The 25240-nt window shown below is 42.0% G+C and overlaps 1 long non-coding RNA gene across 1 annotated transcript; it reads right to left on the bottom strand.

Annotated features, from left to right (window-relative positions):
- Positions 1-455: 455 nt before the first annotated feature.
- On the bottom strand, positions 456-14821 carry LOC105354858. The gene is made up of 3 exons (XR_002290977.1): positions 14407-14821; positions 6184-6240; positions 456-498 (listed from the first exon to the last, which is right to left on the bottom strand). It is a non-coding gene; the product is annotated as an uncharacterized LOC105354858 (long non-coding RNA).
- Between the last annotated feature and the right edge of the window lie 10419 nt (positions 14822-25240).

The raw sequence follows: 25240 nt of genomic DNA on the forward strand, positions 1-25240 counted from the left end.
AAAATACCACTGTAATCTGTCTGTAACTGTGAGTGTAGCTCAATCAACATGTCAGCCTGCACCACATCTGTCTGTGGGATGAGTCACCAGCTGTAACATCTTCTAAAACAAAATCTAAGCTTGACCTCTAAATCTGTAGTTTAGTCTAATGAGGCCCTGAAGAAGAAGTTCTTCTCCTCTGCAAAGCTAGAAAGAGCTAAAAATCTGTGACAAAGTCACTTGGCCATTATTGAGCCCATGTTTCTCTGGCATCCATAATTTAAAATCCTATATGTTTTAGAGCTCTAAATCATCTTTAATTCCTATATCTTCCAAAAGAGATAAGGTTTATTTGATCTTTAATTGTGGAGGCTCAGTTTTCATGCATACTTGAGTGTCATTCTCTTAAATGTTTTTTCTCAACAGAAAACCAGTAAAAATCATTTACTTAAGCACATCACATTCTTATGACTCACAATTCTGAGCTTTTACATTGCCCCCAAATGTTCTGTAATCCTCCTGAAAATAAAACACATAGCAGTCTTTTAGTTTGTGGTCTTCAATTAAAATAAAAAAATTCTGTGCAATTTTCCTTTTTTCAATTTAGCACTAAAATTTGAGGTTGTATCATTTTGAACTTTGTCAGGATGGGACAAGGTTCAGTTTAAAATAAAATAAAAATCACAACCATTGTATCAGGAACATTCAGCCAAAGTTAATTGTCTCATAATCCTGAATAAGTTGCACTAAAAGCATATTTTCAAAATAAAAAGTCGAAATGTTTTTGTTTAAAGAAATAAATGCACATGAACCCCAGTTTCATACTTAAAACCTGTCAAATTACAGTAAAAAGCACAGTTTACTCTGAGGTGACAGTGAGATTTGGTGTGCTTGAACAGCCTGTTGCCAGTGAGGCTTTTTCTGATGACCTAAAATAGCTTATTGATTTTTTTAAGAGCAAGAATAAGCAAACTGCAGTCCTTCCCCCCTTCAACTCACCTCCTTTTTTATTTTTCCATCTCTGAGCCACTGGTATTATTAGGCTTGGGTTTATTGTGGTATAAATAATTGTTGTTTACTCACTCTGGTTTCTGGTGAAAATAATAGCAGGAACATACAGAAACACATAAAAGGCCTCGCTGCGGTGAGTGTCTGCTCTGCGTTAGTGTCTAAGAGCAGCCATGGAGAAACTTATCCGAAAGGGTCAAAGGCATAATGGCTTATAATCTCCTTGTGGACAACCCTCTCACCTAACAACACTGCTATAGCAAACAAAGACCTTGGCCTCGGCCCTCAGCTGCCGCTTCCCCTCCCTGGCTTCCACCGGCAGACCTTAGACTTCAACTGCTCCATTGTAGTACTGCCTATTGACTTGCAAGATGAATTCTAATTTCACATGTCAATTAAATGAGTGTTGCCCTTGTGATTAGCAGATCCCACTAATTGTTGTTCCCTGCTCCTCCTCCTTCCTCCACTTTTCTTCAGCCTTCCCCTCCTCCTCTTGCTTTCCTCCCATTTTCCACATGGAGGAGCAGGGAATGGGGCTTACAGCCGTTGGGCCCAAGACCCCATGTCAAAAATGGCTCCTCGGTCTCTTTCCCCAGCAATGCTCCTCCTCTGAGACTCCCAAATCCTGTTTCTGAGCCCTGGGGAGTTGGAAAAAGGAAAGCCGCACAGAGATCACACTGGCGTGAAGAAGCGCAGTATATAGGGTTGAGTGGATATGCATTTTATCCCATTTGACGCTGATGCATCAACACATGGCAAAGAATGCAGCTGAACAATTCAATCCTCACAGAAGCAACAAACTTGAAACACACTTGCTCTGACAAACACTGTCCAACATGTGCACCCAGGCTGATAATTACTCAACAGCTTTTGGAGAGCAGAATGCTCGTGCGGGCCCCATAACTGCTTTAGACAGGCGCTATTATACACCAAGGACATTTCTTCTTTGTCAGTCTCCAAAGACATGTTTGTTTTTCTTGACTCAATCAACTTGATCTGTTTGCATCCAACTTTAACTGAAAGTCATGGAACATCACTGATAAACAAAAACAGTTCTCAAGATTACCAAAGAAGCACCAACAGAGAGGTTAAATACAGTGGAAGCCGTTCTAGCTGATTTAACTTGTTCAAATTCTAACTCAATTATTCATGTATATTGGAGGTAGAGTCGCACAAGAACAGTTTGGATCCTCAGATAGCTTCTTCATTTGGCAGGAGTTAAAAATTGTCTTAACTGACATACTGTAGATGTATTGACTGGTGGTTCTGGTTTGCACATACAAACCCTGTTGTGGTTTATTTCAGTGACAAAGCAGACAGCTGTCCAGTAAAACCAAAGCATGGAAGTAAAGCAAAGAAACAAAGAGATGAAAGCACTCTGAATCCAATGTATAAAAAGGTGATATGTTAAAAAAAAAGTTGGACAATGTGTGACAGACAGATGTGAACCAGTGAGGGGATGCACTCACTCATTGGTTTGTGTTAGTTGTGTTAGCTGGAATTTCTACTTCATTGTGCTTCTCTTCTTGTGGTTAATTTTGAGCAATACTGTCCCCAAACAAGCAGTTGTTGTGACTGCTTGACAGTCATGGTGGGTTTTTTTAAGAGCAGTTTTGCAAACCAACCTAAATGAAGGTATGAACCTTTTTTTTTCTTTTACCGTCCTTTTGAACCAAGTCCTACAGTTTTAAATTTGTCTGAAAGCACTAGCTAAGAAAGCAACAATGATATAGTTTTGTGTGGGAATTAGCTACAAATCCATCAATCCATTTTCTAAACCTGCTCAATCCTTTTTGGGATCACTGTGTTTTTGGAGCCTATCCCAGGAGTAGCTTCTGTTGGGCAACAGCAGGGTACATCCTGAACCCATGTTCAGCGCGTCCAAGAACGCGCTGCATGTAGCATGAGACATCAGGGAGTTTAGTGACCCAAAAAGTTTCAAGTGGGTATAGCAAGAACTGTATCCAGTAGAACATCAACATGCAGAGCAAGCAAATGAATCACAACTGGGACCGCTCTGTGTGGAGTTTAAATGGGTTCACCAGTCATGTGTGGGTTTTCTCTGGGTATTCCGGCTCCCACAGTCCAAAGACATGCTTCATAGGTTGCTTGGTCACTCTAAGTTTTTCGTTTTATACAAGTTCAGTGTAGAGCGTTTTTCATTTTAACTGAAAAAAAAGTATCAGTAAATATAAAAATAAATATACATATTTTCACGAAACAGTTTCTCATTGTGTTTAATTTTTTTTACATTTTGTTTTGATTTCTGCAAATTAATTTTGTTTTCCTAAATGTTTCCTTCTTCATGGAAACTGGAAAAGGTTGGTATTATGGGACATCTCTAACTGGATGATGACGTTTGTCCATCATTTAAACCGAAACTTGTTTGACATGAAGCGATACTTGATATCATCATCTAATCAGCGATGTCCCATACCCACCGTTTCATATTTTTCATTGTGTTTTTTTAACAGTTCATTTTGGATGGTAATGGCGAACCAACCAGACATTGTAGTAGTGGACAAAGAACAGAGGAAAGTGCAGAAACATCAGGAAGAAGGAACATGAGAAAATGGAGAAATACCAGGGATTCAGAGAAGAACTGGATAAAGCTTGGAAGGTGAAAGTGACAATGATGCCTGTGGTAATTGGGGCACTCGGGGCAGTAGCACCTAAACTATAGTTGTGGCTATAGCAGATCCCTAAAAAGACCTCCGACATCTCAGTCCAGAAAAGCACAATGTTGGGAACAGTGAACATAAGGACCCTCAAGCTTCCAGGCCTCTAGTAAAGGACCCCAGCTTAGAAGAGAAACCACCTGTGGAGGGTGAGAAGGGTAATTTTATGTGTCTTACTCTTCATACTAAGTAGCACAACATGCTGTATACAAAAAAGAAATGAAAAAATGAATTTTAAAAAATAGATCTTAACCCCCCACACCTCACCCGCCTCTCGAGCACAAGGGGCAAACGTTGGTTCAAACTTTTGAGACAGTTGTATTGTAAGAATCATGAAAATCTTTAAGGGTGCCACAGAAATGTAATTTATTCAATCTTGGTAAGAAAAAAATCATAGGACTTTTCCATTAGCACCCCTATTCACATACTGTAAACACTGCTCTGACCTCTTTGACATGAATATCATACTGACTGCCTGAGGACTCAGAACAATTTTGATATCTTAAAGCCCATCAAAAACAAGCAAAACAAAATTTTCCAAGGTTCAATTGAAGCTATAATCGTCTTCTCTTCACAAGCACAGTGGACAGGAGCACCAAAAATTGGGTGACATCTTAAAACCATGTCAATGGACCCTTCACGCACCCAGCCACCACCACAACTACCCTCAATCACCTTATGTTCAACACTAACCAACCATCACCAGGATCTACATTCATGGAGCAAATTACAATGGCAAACACTGCAGCTCAGTCAGTTTCATTTGCACTTTATCAGGCCATACAAAACACCAACGCCTCATTGAGCCACAATTTGCTACTAGTTTCCTACAAGAAGCAAAACAAAGAGTGGGGCGGCCTGCTCTTTCTTTTTGTGCCAAAGCAATGGACCAGACAGAGAACACACACACATACTCCCACTCACAGACCCACAAACAAATAGTAAGGGTAAGGGATGTTCAGACAGACAGAGCAAGATTTGAGAACAGTAGAATAATACACTCAAGGACACGTCTGTCACATCCTGCAAAACAGGACATGAGTATGTATGGCCACTCCAATGAAGGCATTGAAAAAAAATGTATCATTCTTTTATTTAAGTATTAATCAAAAGAAACCATGTTCAAGATTAATTAATACTATTCAGTACATATTTGCATTATATTCTATTCACAAAGATAGTTGTTGCAGCTGAAGTACAGACAATGTCTCATACTCATAGGTCATAGACCCAGTAACATTTTAATTATCAATTGGTGTAAACAATACTTTTCCTCTTGCTCTCCTTTCCCCTGCCTAGCTTTCCCCACCTCTCTTGCTCTTCATGTCTGCTCCGCTCCCTCTTAGTTTTACCACTACTATAACTCCTGAGCCAGTAAGTGACTGTTTGGAGTGTGCGAGCCAGTTTGGGCCAAAGTCCTGTTTGTGCATTTGTGTAGTCATGCGAAAGCGCCTGTGAATGGCTGCGTTGCTCATGGATGAGTGCTACAAGTGTACTGAGGTAGACTAAAGTCGGTAAACTGAAAGAGGGCTGTCTTGGAGTCAGGCTATCAAGCAGACGAAAAGCTCTGAAACAGTACACACAACCCCAGCAAATAAGAAGAAACCTGAAAGTTTCAGGAGTTTATTTTTAGAGTAAAGACAATGCAAATGACACAATAACACGCAAAGACAAAAGGTGTTGTAAAAAGAAAAGAAAGCCCAAAGGGGAAATGCAGCTTTATAGCACACATATAAGAGCAAATTCATTAGTATACAAACCAAGATCAAAAAACTCTCAAGTTCAATGCTCCTCAAAGAATTCCTCATCAGAGTACAGTGAATATACCACCCCCTTACCACCAACCACCCCCAATAGAGTGCAATTTCAGAACGTTGAAGAACTGCCCCTCTGGCAGATAAATTACATTACCATGACAACCTGAAAAAGTACAAATCCTCAGAAGAAGGTGTAGAAATGTGATCAGTGTGTCACGTCTGCAGGTGCTCACGCTTTCATTTTATCCTATATAATCAAACAGCTAGCTGCTGTCACTGATTTGTTGTGTTTTTGTTTTTTTATTCTAATGCTAGTTTGCGTACAATTACTTAGAGTTTTGAAAGAGCGGAACAAGATGGTCCTGCCCATAACCCTCATTCTGTCTTCCTGGTATGGCAACAAGGTCTAATTGGAAGTGGCGCTGTGATCTGATGACACTGCGGGGATACTGTGGTTTGTCACAACGTGTAAAGGCCCCCACATTTTAAGGATGGCTGCACTCAAGCAGGAGTTAATCAATGCACAGCCTAACAGGGAATGCTCAAGACAGAGCTCTGTTGCTGATCCTGGGGAAACTAGGATTAAAATCCGACAGACAACATGGAAAGGCTTCTCTTTCCACTGCTAACTTTGAAGAGAGTTCAACGCAGGAAAACCACCTTGAGCAAAACATCACAGAAGAAACTACTACAGAATTATTTGAAGACTGTCATCTAAAGTAGGCAGAACCATAGAACAGTGTGTGATTTTGAAGTCTTACCTCAGATATGAGTTGATGGCAGACAGCATTTTTCAGCAGATACCCTTGATAGAAATCCTGTAAAAGAAAAGATAAAGCTGCATGAGCTCAAAGCAATAAACATGGACAGAAAATTGTGATAGCTCATGCAATCTTTTTTTCACAGCATAATAAACTATTTCTCTGCTGTTTTCTTCCCAATCAGAAAAAACATTACAGACTGCTGAAAAAAAAGAATCACCAGCTAAAAACAAACAAAAAAGACCTGCTGGAGAGCTATTCTTTTCTATGTCACACGTTTAAATCTTTACTCCTGTTTAAGGTGCAAAGCATTGGATTTACCAGGTCTCTCATGACTAAACCCCCTCTCTTTTCACTGATTTTCACCTACTTTCTCTCACACACACAGCCACCCCTTACAGTGCCATAAACTTACTGTACTTGTAAAGTTGTGATTTACACTTGTGTACTAAAAACAGCTTGAGATGAGCAACCAGATCTAATTACAAGTGCAGGAGTCTTCAGTGCATTGCTTTTAGAAGGGCTAATTTATGAGGTTTCCTCTCATTTGTTTCAGAGGTTATAATAAATATTACAAAAACTAACTTTATTACTTTACAGTGTTGAAAAAAAAATAGCTGGAGCACCAGAATTAATACTGAAAACAACAAATGAGGAGGTTTAAACAAAATAGATTATGTCCTTCCGATTTCTAACTGGCGTGTGACCCACTATCTCCACAGCAGCTGCCTTTTTTGAAAAAAAGCACTGACCGACCCTGCAATGGAATGGCGACCTGTCCAGGCTCCCCATGTCCTTGTCCTCTTTTGATTCAAATCTTCAGAGTAGCCCTGTGAGCCATTTTTGCTTTTTGGTTAAACTGCTTGAGTTTCTTCCTCTTTTTGGTTGACAGATTGACACAGTCTGTCAGTTCTGTTTTGTCTTTCCTCCTTTATGTCTTTTCCTTGTGTTGGTTGGCTGCTGCTTCTCCTGGAGGGCTCTGCCCTGTCTATGGTGGCTCTCCATGGATTGGCACACAGCTGTTGGCACTTTAGGTTAATTCGTTTAAAATGTATTTATGTGGTCCTGTTTCTGCACTCTGTGTTGGAGTGTATAGTTCCTTAGTCCAGCACGGCTTGCTCTATTTGGTATGCTGGTGTTGAGTTCTGTTATGCTGTGGATTTTTCCCATCTACAGTGGTGCTTTTTGTTAATAAAAACACCTTGTTTCTCACTTTAGATTGTCGTCTGGTCCTGCACAAAGTACAAAGTACAGTGTCTGGAGAAATAACCTAAACTCTAAACCAAATAATTTAATTCTGGTGTGAAAGTTTCCTTAAACTAAATTAATCTGAATCCAAGCTTCCCGCATTGAGTTAGCAATGAATTTTTTCTGTCCTTATCACAATACTCTCTAGACTTAGTGATTAGTTAGTACAATCTGTGATATCTATAAAAATGTCATTCTATAATAAAAGCCACTATATATACACATTTATAAAGTTTTCCATTTAATTCACAATAATCTGACTTTAAAGCTCCACAATTAGTGTGTTTGCAACACAAGGTCTACAATAAAAAGTTGTATAAAATATAATAGAAGATGGCCAACTGAGGCCACAGCATCTGTTAAAGTACATTTTGAACCACAGAAATAAAGTCTGGTCATTTTAATCTGCTGATTACTTTGACTCGTTTAAACAAATAAATTATATTATTACGATCTAACAAAAAAAGAGAATAAAAACCCCTGTTAGAGAACTTTTAGAAATGCCTTAGTCACAACTGCTCTTGGATACGGGCTGTCTGCGGGCCAAAAATGGTAATGGTAAATAAGGGGAAGTGGGTGAGACTAAGGCACTTGGAACAGATTTTTCAATTTTCAATTTAACAATCAGTGCGTTATTTGTGTGGGCATCCTATGAGCGTCCTACAAGGACTTACAGGGTACTCATCACTTGCAGACCCTGTGCGTGCAGCATGTGTTTGTAGCCAATAAGAAGCTAGTGCGTCCACCTTACTAACAACTAGTTTGCTGTAAGGCCACAACGGTATCGCCTGCACATCATAAGTGCATGTAACTAGATTTTTCTAACAAAAACTTCAAGATACACTTACCACACAGCACAATGGTACGTTCCATTTTCATGATGTCCCTTAAGGTGGCCGCAAGAGCCTCAAGAGAACTACAAGACACACCTGCACTCCCTTTAAGATGCACCTGCTTCTCTCTATGGCCCTCCACGGGCCAGGATAACGCAAAAACTTGCAGAACCCGCATGGGTCAACCCACCGTACGGGTGCTGTAAACAAGGCAAAGCACTAATACGAGATACTTCTTTGATAAAAGAAGTAACAGACAGATGCGCTCATCAAAACTCTAAACATAATCCTACGTAAGCCAAAAAAAAAAGTTCAAAGAACAAAAAAATGAAAGTCAAAGTAAATTGACAAAGCTTTATTAAAAATGTACCCAAAATTAAAGATTAAAAAGTAGCTGCTGCTGCTGTTTGAACAAACACCGGAAATGTCCTGTATGTTCTTTAGCCCAATAACGCCACAAAGCTGTAATATAAGTAGATGATTAGGTGTCACTATTGGGTTAAAAAAAAACAACAAATGATTAGTCAGTTACCAAAGAATCCATTATTTGCAACCCAAATGACTTCCTGGGTTTGTGCATGTGTCTATTAAGTTGATTGATATTGGACACCAGGGAGTGGTTTTCAAAACACGTTTAAAAAAGTAACGCAATATTTAAATTGTTAGAAGCAACATCAAAGAGAGTTTGATAAAGTTTTCAAAAGAAAGAAGTGAAGTTCTTCTTTCTGCAATCAAAAGCCCTCCAGTTCAACTTCAGCTGTTTTATTTTTGAAAAAGACCTACATTAAGAATTTTCTCTGTAGTTCCAAAGCAGCTTTCTATTTTTGATCATGCAGAGGACATGAGGATGAGAGAAATACTTTTTTTGAATTTTAAAAAGCTTAACACTTTTCTTCAGGACCACAAAATGCAGAGACATAATATCAACATAAAAACAAAGCTAAAGAAGAGTCATAAATAGATTTGTATATTAGTTTAATTATGTTTCTAAAGTAAGAAGCCATGTTACACTTAGAACTGTAAAAACATAAACTCAGTAGTGTGACAGTCTGGCATTCGCTCTTGAGAATCTTTTGCTTTTGTTGTCTCCCACGTACCCCTCCCACTCACCACCCCCCTTGCTGAAATAAAATTTACGCTCCTGGCCTAGTGTATTCTCTGGGACCACCTTCTGTGTTTGTCCAGGTGAAATTAGGATCTTTAAAAGCTCATTTACTCTGCAAACACATCATGCAGATTTTGTTTGCAGTGTTGGGGGTCTGCAGGCGCTGTGGTTGGCTGCAGGACGGAGGGTGAATGGGGATGTCCCACTTGCTCACACGTCACTAAGTCCTGCACCCAATGAGTTTCGTCACCCATCCCCATGCCCACCACCCTCGGAGGGAGCGCCCAACATCTGACCTCCTCCGACAAGAGGGTCAAAGGGAATTTAACACGAGGTTTCCACATTCCTTTAAGGTGATAATTGCTGCAGCTGCTAGCGGGGGGCCATCAGGAGCAGGGTAAACAAGCAATGACTTTATGCGTGGCTCATTCCCACCCAACTAAACGGCATGCATGACTGTGACCTGTGTAAATTACACCATCAAGCTTGGCCTGACAGCGTGCCACCCATCACAGTGCACAGTCTGTTTGGTGACTGGGCACCCAGGGGCTTCAGTTCACTGTAACTAAAGCCCAAGCACCACAAGCGTGTTCACACATCTTGTCAACTGATATCTTGAAACTTAAGGGCTAGCTGTTTTAAGCAGACAACAGGAGTGAAGCAAAGCGGAGCAGACGTTTGAAAAAAACAGCTATCCCTTTCCTCTTGATCACACCTGTCTGTATCCTCTTTAAATGAACACAGTCTACAAGCAGGTAATGAAAGGATGGACGGAGTCCAAAAACACCAGCTTTTTCACTACCATCTGCTACAAAACCTCATTTTCATTGAGTTGAACAATTTTGTAATTAGCAGAACGAAATATTCCTGATTTTACATACTGAAAGATTCATTGTTCCTGAAAAACTGGTGAATTTTATCATCATGTTATAATCACTTTGAACAAATGACATAAGAGCCCTAATGATGTCTCCACAAGCATGTTGGAAATCAACGTTAAAATTGCATCTTGGAAAAATTACTTTCGAGAGACACAGAGTTCTCTCTTTTATCCATGTGTTGACATAATACAAGCATCCTTTCAGTAATTGTTATGTAGAGCAGTGTTTTGTCCGTAAAATGTATTATTTATTATTATTTATTTTGATGTCAAAAACATTGTTTTCTTTTTTTAAATGGGAAATCGGTAAGACACAGAAACACCTATAAAATTGGATAAAATGAGAACATAAATATGCAACAAAAAAGCCTGCTGATTGTGAATGAGGTATGCCAGAACATAATTTAGTAAGAAGAATTTATTATCATACTGTCAAATGCAAACAATGGATATGCTTAGAGGGAGCCTCCATACAAAAGCAGAGCCAGATTTATTCGTGTCATTTGTTTGTAGCTCGAAAAGAGGAAGAATTGGAAGGGCAGTGTGACTTCAGATCTGCTTTTTCAAAGAATGTGATGCACTGGATCCTGTCCTAGTCTTTATACTAGCAGCAGTAATACATTGTGGAGTTTGAATTTGTAAAAAAAGAGGCATATTTGCTTCTGTCAGGAAAAATATATTTTTTAAATTTTACAGTTTTGTATTTACAAATAGGTTAGAAAATTTATGGTGATTCGTCATCCAAGGCAAAAGAATGTGGCTTTTGGCAGTTAGGTAAATACAGGCTCTACTTTATGCCCACACATGGTCCCCTTAGCCACACACCAAGGCTTGGGAAGGTTATAAAAGCCAAAGGGGTGATTAAAATCAGAAATAATGGCCTCCACAAAACCAAGAATGCATTTAACCGCTAAAGCAATTTCAGAATTGTTCAAAATTCTTTCTACCATTAATATCAGGAATTGCCTCTATTGAACCAGCTACATTATGGAAGGTTCACTATTAATTTCAAAGGAGCTAGCCCTGGGGTAACATGAGAAGCATGGACAGGATGTGCGGAAGGGTTATGATTTATGTCTCAGTGTGACCCAAGAGGATTTGGGCTGGGCAAATCCGAGGCTGTGCAGAGTTAACCACCACTTTTCCATTGTTGGAGATAGGTGAATCCTTCTAAATTCAGGATTTAAAAGTCAAATGACTACACACCTTCACCCTCAATCTTTCTGACACTCACTGAGAAGAGGGATAGGTTGAAGGACTAACCACTAGCTGCTGCCTGTCTGCTAAGCAAGCCCAAAACCCTATCACTTTACTCATTACCAGGGCTTCATGGCTTTTAAAGGCTCTGTGCTTTATCTGGGATTTCACATTTCCCCAACCTACCACTTGACATGGCTCACCCAGCTGCCAGCAATCAAGTAGCAGAAGGGCGACAGTGGCAAAGGCTGGTCACTTCAGGCAGCACCTTGATTTGAGAATTGCACATCACAGCCACCGGCCTCGCTAAGCTTCAGCTATTACAGGTCATACATCCCATCATGCTTCCAAGTCAGAACCCACATCATACACTGACCTGACAAAATAAGTGGTGAGGAAGTGGGGGGAAGGGGTACGGATGGTCTTAAGTGTGGATCTACACTGTAAAGAGCCTCCCAGTGTGTGGCAAAAAATGAGGCAAAAAGTGGCCGTTTTTGCATCTGACTTCCTGTAATCGTTTCATTCATTCATGTGCGGTTGCTTTCACCTCCACTGCGTATATTGTATGTGTATGTGCCTAATTGAGAGGTAAGCAAAAAAATCGCTTTTAAAGTTGCCAATAAATATCCTGCCAGTAATGTCGAACACCTGCCCGTAAAGCTCAGAGGAATGCTAAATGAAACCAAATTGCAGAGACTGTCTCCTGTCTGGGGTCTAAAGTTAAGACAGCAGGATTTGCAATGGCTGTAACTGGGATTATAGAGTTCAAGCCCAACAGGCAGAAAGAAAGAAAAAAACAGGACATGGTCAGCATCGCTGCTTTTTCTTCTTCCGACTTACAGTACAGTGAGCTGTCGCTTTTATGCAGAACATTCCAGATGATTCTGAAGCTTTGTTGGACCGCAGCCTGTTGGCATCAACAAAATGTCAAAACACATCACAGCAGAGATTCCTTTTTTTTTGGGTTATTCACTTCCTTTACAGCTGAATGATCAAAGCTAGTCTGAGAGTGTTGCATAACACTATTGGACACGTGAGTGTTTAACCAGAAAGTGTTTCCAATTTCTTTGTTCAATTGTGAGCCAGATAAAGTGTGACGGGTGCAAACATGCTGCAGTGATCTTTCCTACCTTGGCTTTGAAAACTTGTAACCATCTCACATCCAAAACACATGTGAAGATACATGCATTATTGCAGTCAGCAAAACAATGATGGCACGAAATGGCAGGGTTTGGAGCTTTTATGGGTGACAGGCAGCACCCCTGAGGTCAGAGTTTCTATTTGGCATCAGCTCTGGTTTTGATTCCCTAAACTTCTAAAACCTTTCTAGCTGCCACCTGACGAAAACCAAAAGACCCTCTGCAACAACTTCCAGGACGGACAATATATGGTTCTTCTTCCTGCACCTTTATCACTGCTAGCCTCAAACTGTCACTGAATGCCATAACAGTAAAGAACATTTAGCTACGGATGCCACCTCGAGGCCTTCCTCAGCATCTGTGCCCTTCTACTCCACGTCAACGGCCAGAATAGGCTGACTGCGCACGAGCCTTTACCTCAACCGTCTCAGACTGCCCCATTCAACCCAGAGATTAAGCACTGCTGTCTACACGCAACATGAATAATGAAGCTATCAACCTAGACAGGCAGACCACAGCAGCATGAGTTATAAACACCGCCAACCTCACAGGCTGCTGCACACATGCCAAATGCACTCAGTGGTAGCATCACTGCAGCTCGTGCATCATTTCATAAAAAGGCAATAAAAAGAGCTAAAGATCATCGTTTGCATTAATTTTTAGAATTCAGTTCAGCTTTCAAGCCATCATAAAAAGGGGGAGGCATTTTTTTCATCTGCTGAGGGGATTGAGTGCCAGTCAGTGTTACATGGCTGCTCTAGAGACTCATTTTGCACAAGTACCTTAGGATAATATTTTTGTGACTGAGTCTCCTTTAAAAAGGTGTGACACAAAGTACAGCAGTTCACACGGGTTCCTGACCAAGGTTGGTTCAAGTTTTGAGGGGCAACATAGGAAGCATCTTCTAGTCGTCTTCATAATGACTCTACATAATTATACCTGTAGACAGACTTTGACCTCTGGTGTCAGGCACAGATGGTCCTAACAGCCTGCTCATCATCTACAAATATCCGTCTGTCCATCTGTTTTAGATGGGCAGCTTTGTGAGGCAAGACATCAAATCAAAGAACATTATTTAGAGAAGAAAAAGGTTTGTTTGAAATGAAGCATTCTACAGTATAATGACGTGTGATTTGATTTTATTTCATCTTTTAAACTCTAAAAAATATAACTACATTGTTATTGTCCTGTAGTTTTCCTCTGCTGATGTGCGCTCAGTAACAGTGCGTCTGACTGAGCGCCCGGCTCTACCTGATGTAAGACTGGATAACAACAGACACCACGTGACAGCAGCGTTCTTCGTCTGGACGCACAGCATGGTCCGTTAGAGCCTCCCTAGTGAGGACAACGCACACACGCGCGCGCACTCTGTGAGGATAAAAATAGAAACCATTCATGCGCTGAGGAGACGTTTACAAAGCTACATGATGGGCTCCACACAAACTTGTTAAACTTCACATGATGTGGTATAATGTGGTATTTTTAACCACTGTTGTAGGGAAATCACCCACTTCAATGTTTCAAAGTGCGCCAAAGCGCACCGACCGAGTCACCCCGCGCAGGATGCATTTTTCTCTCCTGCCCTTATTCAAAACGGTGTGGTTATGTTATTATTATTGTTATTATTATTATTTGGGCATTTCTGTCACACAGCACACCTCAGCTCACAAGAAGCACCGAACACATTCCATGATTTACGCAGCAAGTCGCCCCTGCTTCGCGCTGCGTCACTGGCTCAGATGGGGCAAAGTGCCGCACCATATCTGAACTTGCATGAATGAAAGTGACGGCATCAAAGCACACAGCCAGCAGGCGACTCACTCTGCCTCGCGTGTGCGGCGCTTTCTTCCCCCAACATCCAGCAAATAGCATCACTCTGTCTGTGGAGCCGGTGCGAGGCATCCGTCCCTGCAAATACCGGTCCTGGACATCCTAGACAGCTCCTCCTGCGACATATTTTTAGTTTGGATGAGTTGATGTCACTTCCTGCTTGGGCAAGCCAGTGCAAACAAGAACAGGGATGTGGAGGGGTGTTTGGAGACCCATAAAGATGCATTTTCGAGTCAAGTTCACAGGGTCACACAGTGGCGCGCTGCGGAGAATCAGAGCAGAGGCACGTTTACCTATTAAATGAAGGCTTTTGTCCCATCTGTCTCATTTCAGTTGTATGGAGCACTTTTAAATAACCGAAAACATCCACGTCCTCCTCTCCCCGGGATGCGCCGACAAGGTTCATTTCCTGGTGTGCTGCACCCATTTGCGCCCACGATTATGCAATAAAGTGCTGGGCTGTGGCTCACAACTGGTGACAGTCTGAGAGAGCCAATCAGGAGTAAATTTAGTCGTCTTTGTTAGTCATTTATTACATCCAGACTTTATCTTAAACAATTCCATAAATCCTTTTACCCTTCTTTAAGATAAGAAATCACAGTGAGGAGACATTTTTAATTTCTGGTGCCAGAAGAAGAGTGATTAGTCGGTGTGGTGCTCACCCAGGTCAAATGTGCGCTGGATGACAGGAGCTTGTTTGAGAATAAGTCCTTCCTGGGGTGTTGTCACCTTTCTTTACTCGGTGCTCTCTGCCTTAACTTTGAACCCAGGCCTTGCAGCCTATCTCTGATATGGTCAAACCCTCAACCCCCAATCTCTTTTTCTTATGGGTCTCAATGATGGATGACTATCAGCATGCCAATCTTTCACAACTCTTCTATTTCCTGATGGAATAGGAGTCAAGAGGTTGAGGAAAGTTCAGAGGAACAGTGAGGTGCCTCGCGCTTACAGCCGCCTCGAGATCCAAATTCTAACCTGAGAACATTCCTGGTTCCGTGTTCTTCTGTGTCAGCCAAACAACCCCTGCCGTCGCTGCCCTCCCTGAGAGCTATGGGTGCATACAGAACCCAGCAACCTGAGTGTTACATTTCAAAGTATGTTTTAAAGTAAATTTTCTTTCTGCGGGATCAGGCTGCTCTCTGTCACCTCTGACTCACAGCAAAAAAAAATTTGCTGATCATGATGCTTCAAAGCGGTTTCTTAAACAAATAATTGCAAAAGTAAGATACCTAAGATACTTTTCTCTGCACAGAAACTCCAACCCAAAAGACCTGTCACATTCCAGCAGCAAATCCTGAAATCATTTGTTTTGGAACTTGTGTATTCTAGCACACAGTTTTAATATTGTGCCTTTTCTCTGTATATTTACATGGGGGGAATGTGCGTGGAATGTATTACAAACGGGAATAATGATGATGTGTCTGACTTTGTTATCTGGATTTGTTATATTTATAAGCCACGGTGAATCAGAGAAACCGGATTATGTGTATTATATCAATGTAGAAGAGGCAGGCAGCAATCCAGGACGTGTAGGGTTGTGAGCGAGCACTGGGTTTGTGCACGCTCACGGATGTGTGTAGTATTTTTTGATAGGAGGACATTCTCATGTGGCTCTGTTGTCTTTGCACCATTGGCTGGGTAACCAAGCGGACTGTGGTAAAGAGCAGATGAGGCAGGGAGGCAGGCAGTGCAACCTAGTGGCTAAAGAGGGGTGGAGAGGAGTGTGTGCTGCAAAAAAATGTTTTTTTCCTTGTTGCTCATGAACACACAAAGTCATACACTGGCTCACATGCCCTATTAATGTGTGGTTTAGAAATGTATCTCATTGAAACACATGGCTGTAACCTCTAACCAGTTATTTGATCTAATATTTAAAATAGTAAACATGCTGTTCCAGGTTTAAAAATAACATAATTCCCTGTAACCCACCCACATGTGCAACTCTAGTCGGATTTGTTCTAACAGCCCTCCCTATTAGCACCTCCACCCCTTTAAACTCCTTTTCTTTCACTGAGCCTTTGTTAAACTTTTGTTAAACTTTTTAAACTTTTGGCTGAGTGACTGCCACACTAACCGAATCTTAGCCAGGCAGCTTTTTTGGAGATGAGCAGTTCACCTAAAAACCCACAAGGACAGGACAGATTACAGCACCATCCAGCTGTGATGTGGCTGTGATTGAAGGGGAAAGAGGAGGAGCTTTGAGAGGGCTGGGTAGGGTTGGGGGGTGGTAGGTGGGGGGTTTTAGTTGCTAGTTTTTAGGAGCCAATGGTCCAGAGTGTAGACAAGGTTTAGCAGTGGCCATGTATCCACAGCCCCCTTTTTTGCCTTAAAAGGGGATTAATAATGAATTAGGAGCTGCACCCCACCCCACCCCCCTAAACTAAAACGATATTCATGCATGCTAATGCATCCATTATTTATAGTGTGCATGGAGGTTGGCTAGTCACATGCAAGAAGGGGGTGGGGGGTGTGGATAAAAACAGGAGGAGGGTGGCTTTACTCCACTTGAAGCACTGAGGCTGTGGAAGCAACATCCGCCCATTGTGGCTGGGCTGGAGCTGGGCGGGGATGGCAATGGGTGTGGACACAAAAAAAGTACGGGGGTGTGGGGGATGCCAGACTGGCAGCTACAGTGCATGAGGAGAGGGTGCCAATGGTGTTGGGGGGAGGGGTGGATTAAACAAATAAATACATGATAAGAAATAATCATGCCAGGAAGGGAGGGGGCAGTGGAGACAAAGAGGCTAAGAGGGACAGAGTGGGGGTGTTGGTTAAGTCAGACAGGATTTACTGTCTGGTCTGACCCAGTCTTGATCAAAAATCCATATGGACAACAACTTTGTTGCATGTTCTTTTGATTTTCACGATGCTCGCCATGGCTCAGACGGATTTTCTTCTCACCTCGCAGTTAACTAAAGCTTTCTGACCCGAAATAAACTTATTTGTTTGACAGAGTTCTTGAGATTATGCCAGATACAGCAGATAAAATTAGTTAGTGGCGGGTGATGATTTAATAAAGCCTTGCAGATGGGATGCAATCAAAGCAAAGGATAAAAGGCAGAAATGTGAAATAAAGAAAAAGTGCGAAGGTGAGACGAGCCTGCGCTTCTTTAATGTGCACAGCATGCCACATCTGCGCTGATGCAGTGCAGAGAAGAGTTGGGCAAGTACAGTGATAAGATAAAGAATAAGCACAAGCCAGATGAGCTTTCTACCCCACTGATCCCCATATTAGCATAGATACGGAGTCCTTAGCAATGCTGGGAATTGGTGTTGTAGAGGTGACACCAGGGACGTCACACCCAAAGCTCATCTACATAGATATCTTTGGGGCCATGAAGGTAGATCATACGTGGGCTTATCTAAACCATGTCTGCAGACATTCTGCCAGCAAGCTGCCACCTTAAACTGCAGTAATCCTTGTAAGTGGTAATTCTTAATTCCGTTTTGCTTGTCCCCCAAAATGAGGGGATGAAGTGCTGCTTAAATACTTTTTTCTGTCTGTGATTGCTGCAAGTCAATGGCACAGACGACACAATCCTCACATTGCAAAAGTTGAATAATTCTGTGTGTGCAACTAAGAATTTGGCACCATGTTCATTCTTTCTTTCAATAGAACCCAAATTATGGATTTTTTGAGTGAAACGGTGTTGACAGAACTGTTATCGTCCGTTGAAGTGTGGCTTGATAGAGTCTAACAAGTCACCCCACCCCCTTTTGTGTGTGCCATTTATCAATGAGTTGGGGTAAAATATTGCAGAACAAATGCTATATTTCAGGAACAATGAAGCTAAAGGCCAGACATCCATTAATGGCAGACATGCAATGTGTTTCTCAATAAGGAGCACTGAAGGCAAGACCTCCCAGAAGGGACAATCTGCAATGTGCAAACATTGCAACCTTTTGTTCCCCCAACAAACACAAGGTGAGGCCCTTACTACCAAAACCTCAACCGCGCAGGAAAATCTATAAACATTGGAATGATGTCAAAACAACAGTGTGAGGTTTGACAGTTTTAATTTTCCACTGCTCAAAGTAAAAATGGCTCCTACAACATTTCCTTCACCCCTGGGGTTTTTTACGACAAATACAACAGCAGCTTAATTATACATGCGGCCACCACCATAAAAGCAGAACTATTAACTGGCATCTTGTTAACACAGAGGACCTGCCTACAAAGTGCAAGAGTCGCATTTTAACTTTTTTTTCACTCTCTGTCGTGGCATGTTGGCACCAACCAGCTGCAACATGAAAATGAATGGGGTAACACATGCCGTACATGGTGGAGGTAATGTTTTTTTTTAATCCTACAAAATTTCTAAAATACTAATAAAAAGTCTCATTCGTCAACTCCAACATAGACACCGACATGTCTTTGTTGTGAGTGATTCTCAGTGCATTTTGCAGAAAGAAAATGACGTCCTATATCTCCGACCCAACTCCTTTGTCCCAAGCTTTGGAGTCTCCAAACAAGGGTGAACTTCCAACCTTTTACTAAGAGGCTTTGGTTAAATTTCAAAGGCTTCCTGGTTTTACTTTACTAGCCAAACATGCCAAAGCTGTACGCGGAGTGGCCACTCTGAACAAGGACCTGTGGAAGCAGAGGGAGATCAGACACCCCTTGACGTTAACAAACTTCTCAGTAAAAAGCTCCCAGAACTGAGGGGATGCTATTGGTGTTACTGCTTGGTCTGATGGGTCTCAGTATAGAGTGTAGAATTCATAAAGTCATGTTGGAAAACATTAATTTTCAAATTCTTTTGCCACTTTAAGGTAAATTTGATGTTACAGTAACTGTTTCATCCTCTCAGAGAATGTCTTTCCCTTAAGATGCCCATATGGACTTGATAAGATGCCCATATGGACAGTCTTTTGAGTGTCATCAAGCTGACTTTATTTTTAAATGGATGGGCCAGTGTTAAGCAAATAGGCAGAGAGGGTGACCCACAGAATCTATTATTTTCCATTCTTCATCACCATTGTTTTAAAGCCTTATGTGCCCAAAGTGCTTCTAAAGACAAGAGTAAGAGATGAGAGCTCTGAGCATTGGAATGAGCTAACTTAATTATCATAGCAACTGGCAGTGCTCTTTAACATGTCAATGGTACTTGTTCTGCATGCATAATTTTGCTGTGTTATTGTGGCAGCCTCTGCGTTTCTCACTGACAAAAACTCGAAAGCACAGGCACGGGGGCCTATTGTCATGGGCGCATCCATCTGGATCAAGGCCATTAGAGGATATTTGCACTTCCTCTGTGGCTCCTGGCTCTTTTTGACATGCAACAGAAAAAGCAGGCATCACCCAGCGGTGCAGGCCCAATTGAAGTGTAGATTGACCGAAGGGACAGTGAAGAAGGGCAGCCAGTGGGGCAGTGCTCCTGTCAAACCTAGTGATGGACACCCATGTAGCAGATGCTAGTTGGCCTGGAGTTCCTGAGGTCTTACAGCAATTGATGGGACATGATGAAGCAGGCGCCCTGGTTTCATTCCTTTGTCCCTGGGGATGTTGAAGGCTGTATCAGAATGTCAGAGGTTGTTGGCTACAGCACACTTCTGGTGTCAACCTCCTACAGTAAAACTGCCCCTTTACATGTTTCGACAATTGAAAAATAGCGATTCATAACAGAAACATGTGTGTGCCTTTTTTTTAAAAATCCCAGTAATTTGTGTGACGAACACAGTGCCTTGAGTTGTTTTTAGTTTCATTGAATACTTTGATATTTAAAGATGCTTCTTTGTGTTTCTTTGGACAGAAGAGAGAAAAGTTACAGAAAAAGCACAGATGTGCACTGGGAAAAAGTGCCCCAAGCAATATATCAAACAGAAATAGTTTGGCTTTAACATATAAGCACTTTAGCTGTCAGTCCACATCTCGCCACATGTAACTTATACAATTGTCGCCACATACACATGCTGTTCGAGCTGTGCTGGAATGCTGACAGCACCAAGATATGAATCTTGATTTGATTAAGTGTCATAGTTGGGATCTGAGAGCTGGAGCCAATATCAGTTCAGGCGGGTGGGCGGGGCAACTGTTGCAAAAAAGAGGTAAGGTGAAGAGGAAGGGGCAAAGTGTGAGGGCAAGGAGTGGGAGGGATAGATACCTGTGGCCCTGTCTCCAACTGGGAGTAATTTGGAACAGACTGCTCCCAATGTGTTCATTAGGTTATGATTGGGCTGAACGCAGGTGGGGAGGGCCTGCCCAGCCTGATGCTGAATAGTCCTGATTGTGCCCAGCATAAAACACCATCTGTTTCAATGAGGCAATGAAGGAGAGAGCGAAGCGGGAGAAAGGGGGAGCTGCTGCTGAAAAGTCATGTTTTACTATATCTGGATAATTTAGTATTCTAACAAGTGGAATTGAAAAGAAAGAAAATGAAGTAGTTAAAAATTCCCATGGCGAATGTAAAGAAAGAAAACAAACCCTTATTTTAACACAACAATCCTACAGTTGTAATTTCTAACAATAATTGCGCAAACCAAGACTGTATGTAAAAAGGTATTTGTGAAATGTAATCAGTGTTCTTTTTCAGATGTAATGGCTTGACTCTGATTAGGACTTGCAACAGGGCAGCCAACTGTGGAGACGGGGATTGGAGATAGGGCAGCAGAGTTCATTTATAGGCCGCCTGCTTCAAAGCTGGGATGTTTTTGGTTAATCCTGTGCTCATACTAGCAGACATACAGCTGTTAATCTAGGTGTTTACACGCACATTTACTCGCTCTGCTTTGCCCTAGACACAACATTGGCCAAAAAATCAAATTCATAGGTCTCCTGTGGCTAAAGGCGCAAAAAACAAAAAAATCTTTAAACCTCTCTTTTTGTTTCTTATTTCTCTCTCCTCACTGTGCAAGGCCCTGGGAAGAAAAAGAAAGGCGGCAAGGAGAAGAAGGCCACTGTTTACTGCTCGACTTTTGAAGCGTCTTTATCGGGCTTGGCAGCGTGGTGTTGCGTGTCCAAGCCTTGTCGTGCTTTTCATCCTTTGTGTTGTCCAAGGTGTGTCCAATGCACTGGGGCTTTGTGTGGTGAGGGAGACGACACATTGCATTCTGTCTTCTGTCCCAAGCTGGGGGATGGGGAGATATAAGGGAAAGGGGCCAGTACAACAGAGGGGGGGACATAAAGCAAACTTAGAGAAGGCCGCAGCTCTTCAAAGCCACTGTGCACAAAGGCTTATAAAGCGTTACTTCATGCAGTGTTGTGCCAGATGTAATTTCGGGGTTCTTGGAGATAGAGAATCACTAGGAATTCTTAGCCCTGCCCACCGTGCCATGAAAGGGCTGCAGCCAAGAATCTGTGACTGCAAATGAGCCTGTACGCCGAAGTTAGCTGCACTTTTTACAGAAAACAAAAACTAAGGAACTGAACAATCTTTAGGGCGACTTGCTGCCTCTGAATAGGTTACAAAGCTTGATAGATGAAGGAAGACAGGCTGTCTCCATTATAAATCAAGAAAAGAGGAAACTAAACCAAGCGACAAGTGATTGCCCTCCCTTTTTTTTTTTATTATGCCGTCGGCTTTATGGTACAGATTCTTTCAAGTTTGTCTTGCTGCTAACCGCAAAAAAAAAAAAAAAAAAAAAGCAAAAAAAGAAGTCGATTTATTCTTAATAAGCCCAGAGGTTGGCAGCGCCTGCTCAGTGTATGGCAAGTATGGCAGGCTGTAGTTTTCCTAATCAACCTGACTAGTCTTCATCTGTTTCCTGTGGCCTCCTGCTGAGATGGGAAGGTTGTGGAGTGTGCATTGCTAAATATCTTTCTGGGCACAAATGCTGCCACTGACAGGTACTCTCGAGCAGCATGCTCCCCCGTTTCTGCATACACACGTGTCTATGCAAGGTGGGCAACTGCAAGCGTGCATTTGACAGTGAACAGTGATGGGCATGATGGAAAGGGTGGTGCAATCACTTTCTGCCTGTCAACCGGACTCCCACAGGAGGGACACACCCGGTGTTTTTCAAGGCAGATGAAGAAGGCAAGCGCGGCAGCAAATCTGTCCTCACATCTCAAACGCATTGGCTACAGCACCTCTCTGACTGCAGCTACGTCTGTAGCCAGAGAACAGTAACTTTTTGTCATCCCTTCATTTTCTGTGACCAAAAGCCTCCTGCCAGGAATGCAGAAAAGATGGTTTGAATCCACAAGGTCAAGGCTTAGATGTCTTGTGTGAAGAAGATTTTATGTGAAACAGAGAAATTTAAATAAAGTCGAACTTTATCAAGGTGACATAGCATGGGGGCTATGACAGCATTTTAATGTGGGCCAATGGTTCTCATCTTTGCTAGATTGAACTCAGGAACGCCTATTTGAATTTAGGCTACTTTTATCTTGAGCAGAAAGCAGACCATGTCTTCTCAAGGCAAATAGAGGCTTGTGAGATGCACAAATGTAACACTTGTGGGTCTATCTTTGTCATTAAATGAAACCTGGTTGAGGTGCGCCGATTCAAACAGGATAGGGTTTGCATTAAATTACTTCACATAAATCTAGAGGATTACCTTCGTATCTATAAAAATAACCAATTAAAAAAGGAAATAAACGTAGTTGCAGTCAGAATTATTTGTACAAAAGGTACTTATATGAAGCCTTTTACTAAATTATTCAAGAGCACCACCAATGCACCACTGCAAATCTATGCGGGTGAAAGTTTGGGATGAGCTCAGAAATTTCCTTTAACTCTGCCCCCCTGTAAACACCACTCTTGGGTCACAGAACAAAGCACAGGGGTCAGCAGGCAGGTGTCAAGGATCACGGTCTCCCAAGGTTGTCTTGAGTCTCACTCCAAAAAACCTTTAATATCCTTCAAAGCCCTCCTGCAGCCGGTGCCCTCATCAGCTCATGGCCCCAATGGCCCCACACACACACTCACTGCTTTTCCTGGTGAAAGAAGAACCTGTCTGCATCACCTGGAGCCCTCGATACATGCTAAACAGGCTTGGTGTTTCCAAACCAGCCTGAAACCCAGCAGGGGGGGGGCAGTAATGAAGCTATAGCAGCACAAAGGTGTAGAGAGGGCAGAGCGCATTCTCTTGATATTTTGAAACATTTTCACACATTCTTGCTGGACCGTAAAGAGTTCCACTGCATGAAAGATAATTACTCATAACCCACATGGCCTTGTTAGCTACATATTCAGTCAAATTCAAAACTTGCAGCTATGTAGCTGTGTGGCCGGGAAAACGAAAGCAACAGATTTGCACCCATGCTTGTACCCTAAAAGGTAGCACTTAATGATACGCACATGGTAGTGAGGAAAATTAAGGGGAACTCTGCAGATTACTCTTTATCAAAGATGAAGCGGTGAATGAGCGTAATTCAGTCAAACTAGCTAAACGGGTGAGAATTAAGATGTTGCAGCGTGGGATGAGGCAGTTACGCATACATAACATGTTGAGGCCCGGACCCCCTACTGTGGAGAGGCACGACAAAGCCTCTCTAACAGCAATACCTCTGGGACAGCTAATGATTAATTAGCTTGTGTCATTAAGTGAGGCAAATGTCACCAGAGCTTCTTGGGGGAAGCTGTCACACCATGTGCCGGCTACTCACAAGTTTCCCCCTCAGGTGCAAGTGGAGGGGAGATGGGCCAAAGTCCCTCGTTACTAGTCTCACCCTGACACCTGCTGGTCAAATTCAAAACTGCATTACTTTCTCACAAAAGGAAAGTCTTGGGAACTTTCATATTGGAAAAGAACCAGTCTCGAACAGTGTTTGTGAATGACAGAATGCATGCATTGGTCTATAGCTTCAGTCCAACACAAATAATAATAGGCTTATTACAAAGAGGTAATCTGGAGTGAGCTTTGGGATTACTCCCTGATCCTTGATCACTAAATTAGCTAAAATGACCTCTGACCTTTAAATGTCAATCAACTCATTAAAGGTGGTAATGATGTAAAATGAAGGAGCTCCAATTATTTTACTCACTACTTTATATGGGGAAGTCACAATATGATCTCGAAAATACATTTTGAAATTCATATATCAACATGCATAGTCAGTTACAATATGCTACATCAATGAAAAATAATAAAAACCTAAACTAAAGGTGTTTTCTTACCAGAACAAGCCCAGACTTTCTTTCAAAAATACCCAAATGGTGCGTGGAATCACTCAAATCTTCATTTTTCTTTGGTCTCTTGTCCAGCAATCACTGGGTCTTGTCTTTTCCTCATCCCAGTGTCAGTTAGTTGAGTCTTGTGAAGGTCAGCGCTGAATCCTGGCCTGTTATACGATCAGACTTCGACAAAGTGAGAAGGCCCCTCTCTGCACCAAAAGAGTGGCAGCCCAAGGTTGGAAAGGCTCAACACACCCACAAACGTACACACACACGCACCTCAGGCCCGCGTTTATTAACGTCTACAAATGAATATGCGCACGCGCAAACACACACAGATACACACAATCTGCCCCTGTCTTACATAGACGTATGCATACAAAAGCACACCTGTCAGGGCCTTTCCACTGTGTGAGCAAAAGCAAAGAAGTCTGCGCCCCCCCCTTCTCTGTTTCTCTGTATGTGGTATCCCATGTCTGTAATATTAAAGCAAAACCATTCAGTTCCCACTTTCTCATCTGAAATAATGGCATGAGCAATTTTCACATTTAGGCAAGCAAGGACACATGCAGCCTTTCTCCCTTTGCCTAATGAATGGACCCGGGGCTGGGCCCCCGTGGCTGTGGTTTAATTTGCCTTTGATGATTTCTGCAATTTACAGAGCTAGAAAAGTCTACCCAAACGTCACTTACACTATGTTATTCTTTCGTAAAATACACCACTAACGAAGACATTTGCTCATTTCTATCCCGATGTTTCCTTGGAAC

The sequence above is a fragment of the Oryzias latipes genome, chromosome 10 (assembly GCF_002234675.1).
Source record: "Oryzias latipes chromosome 10, ASM223467v1".
Lineage (NCBI taxonomy): Eukaryota > Metazoa > Chordata > Actinopteri > Beloniformes > Adrianichthyidae > Oryzias > Oryzias latipes.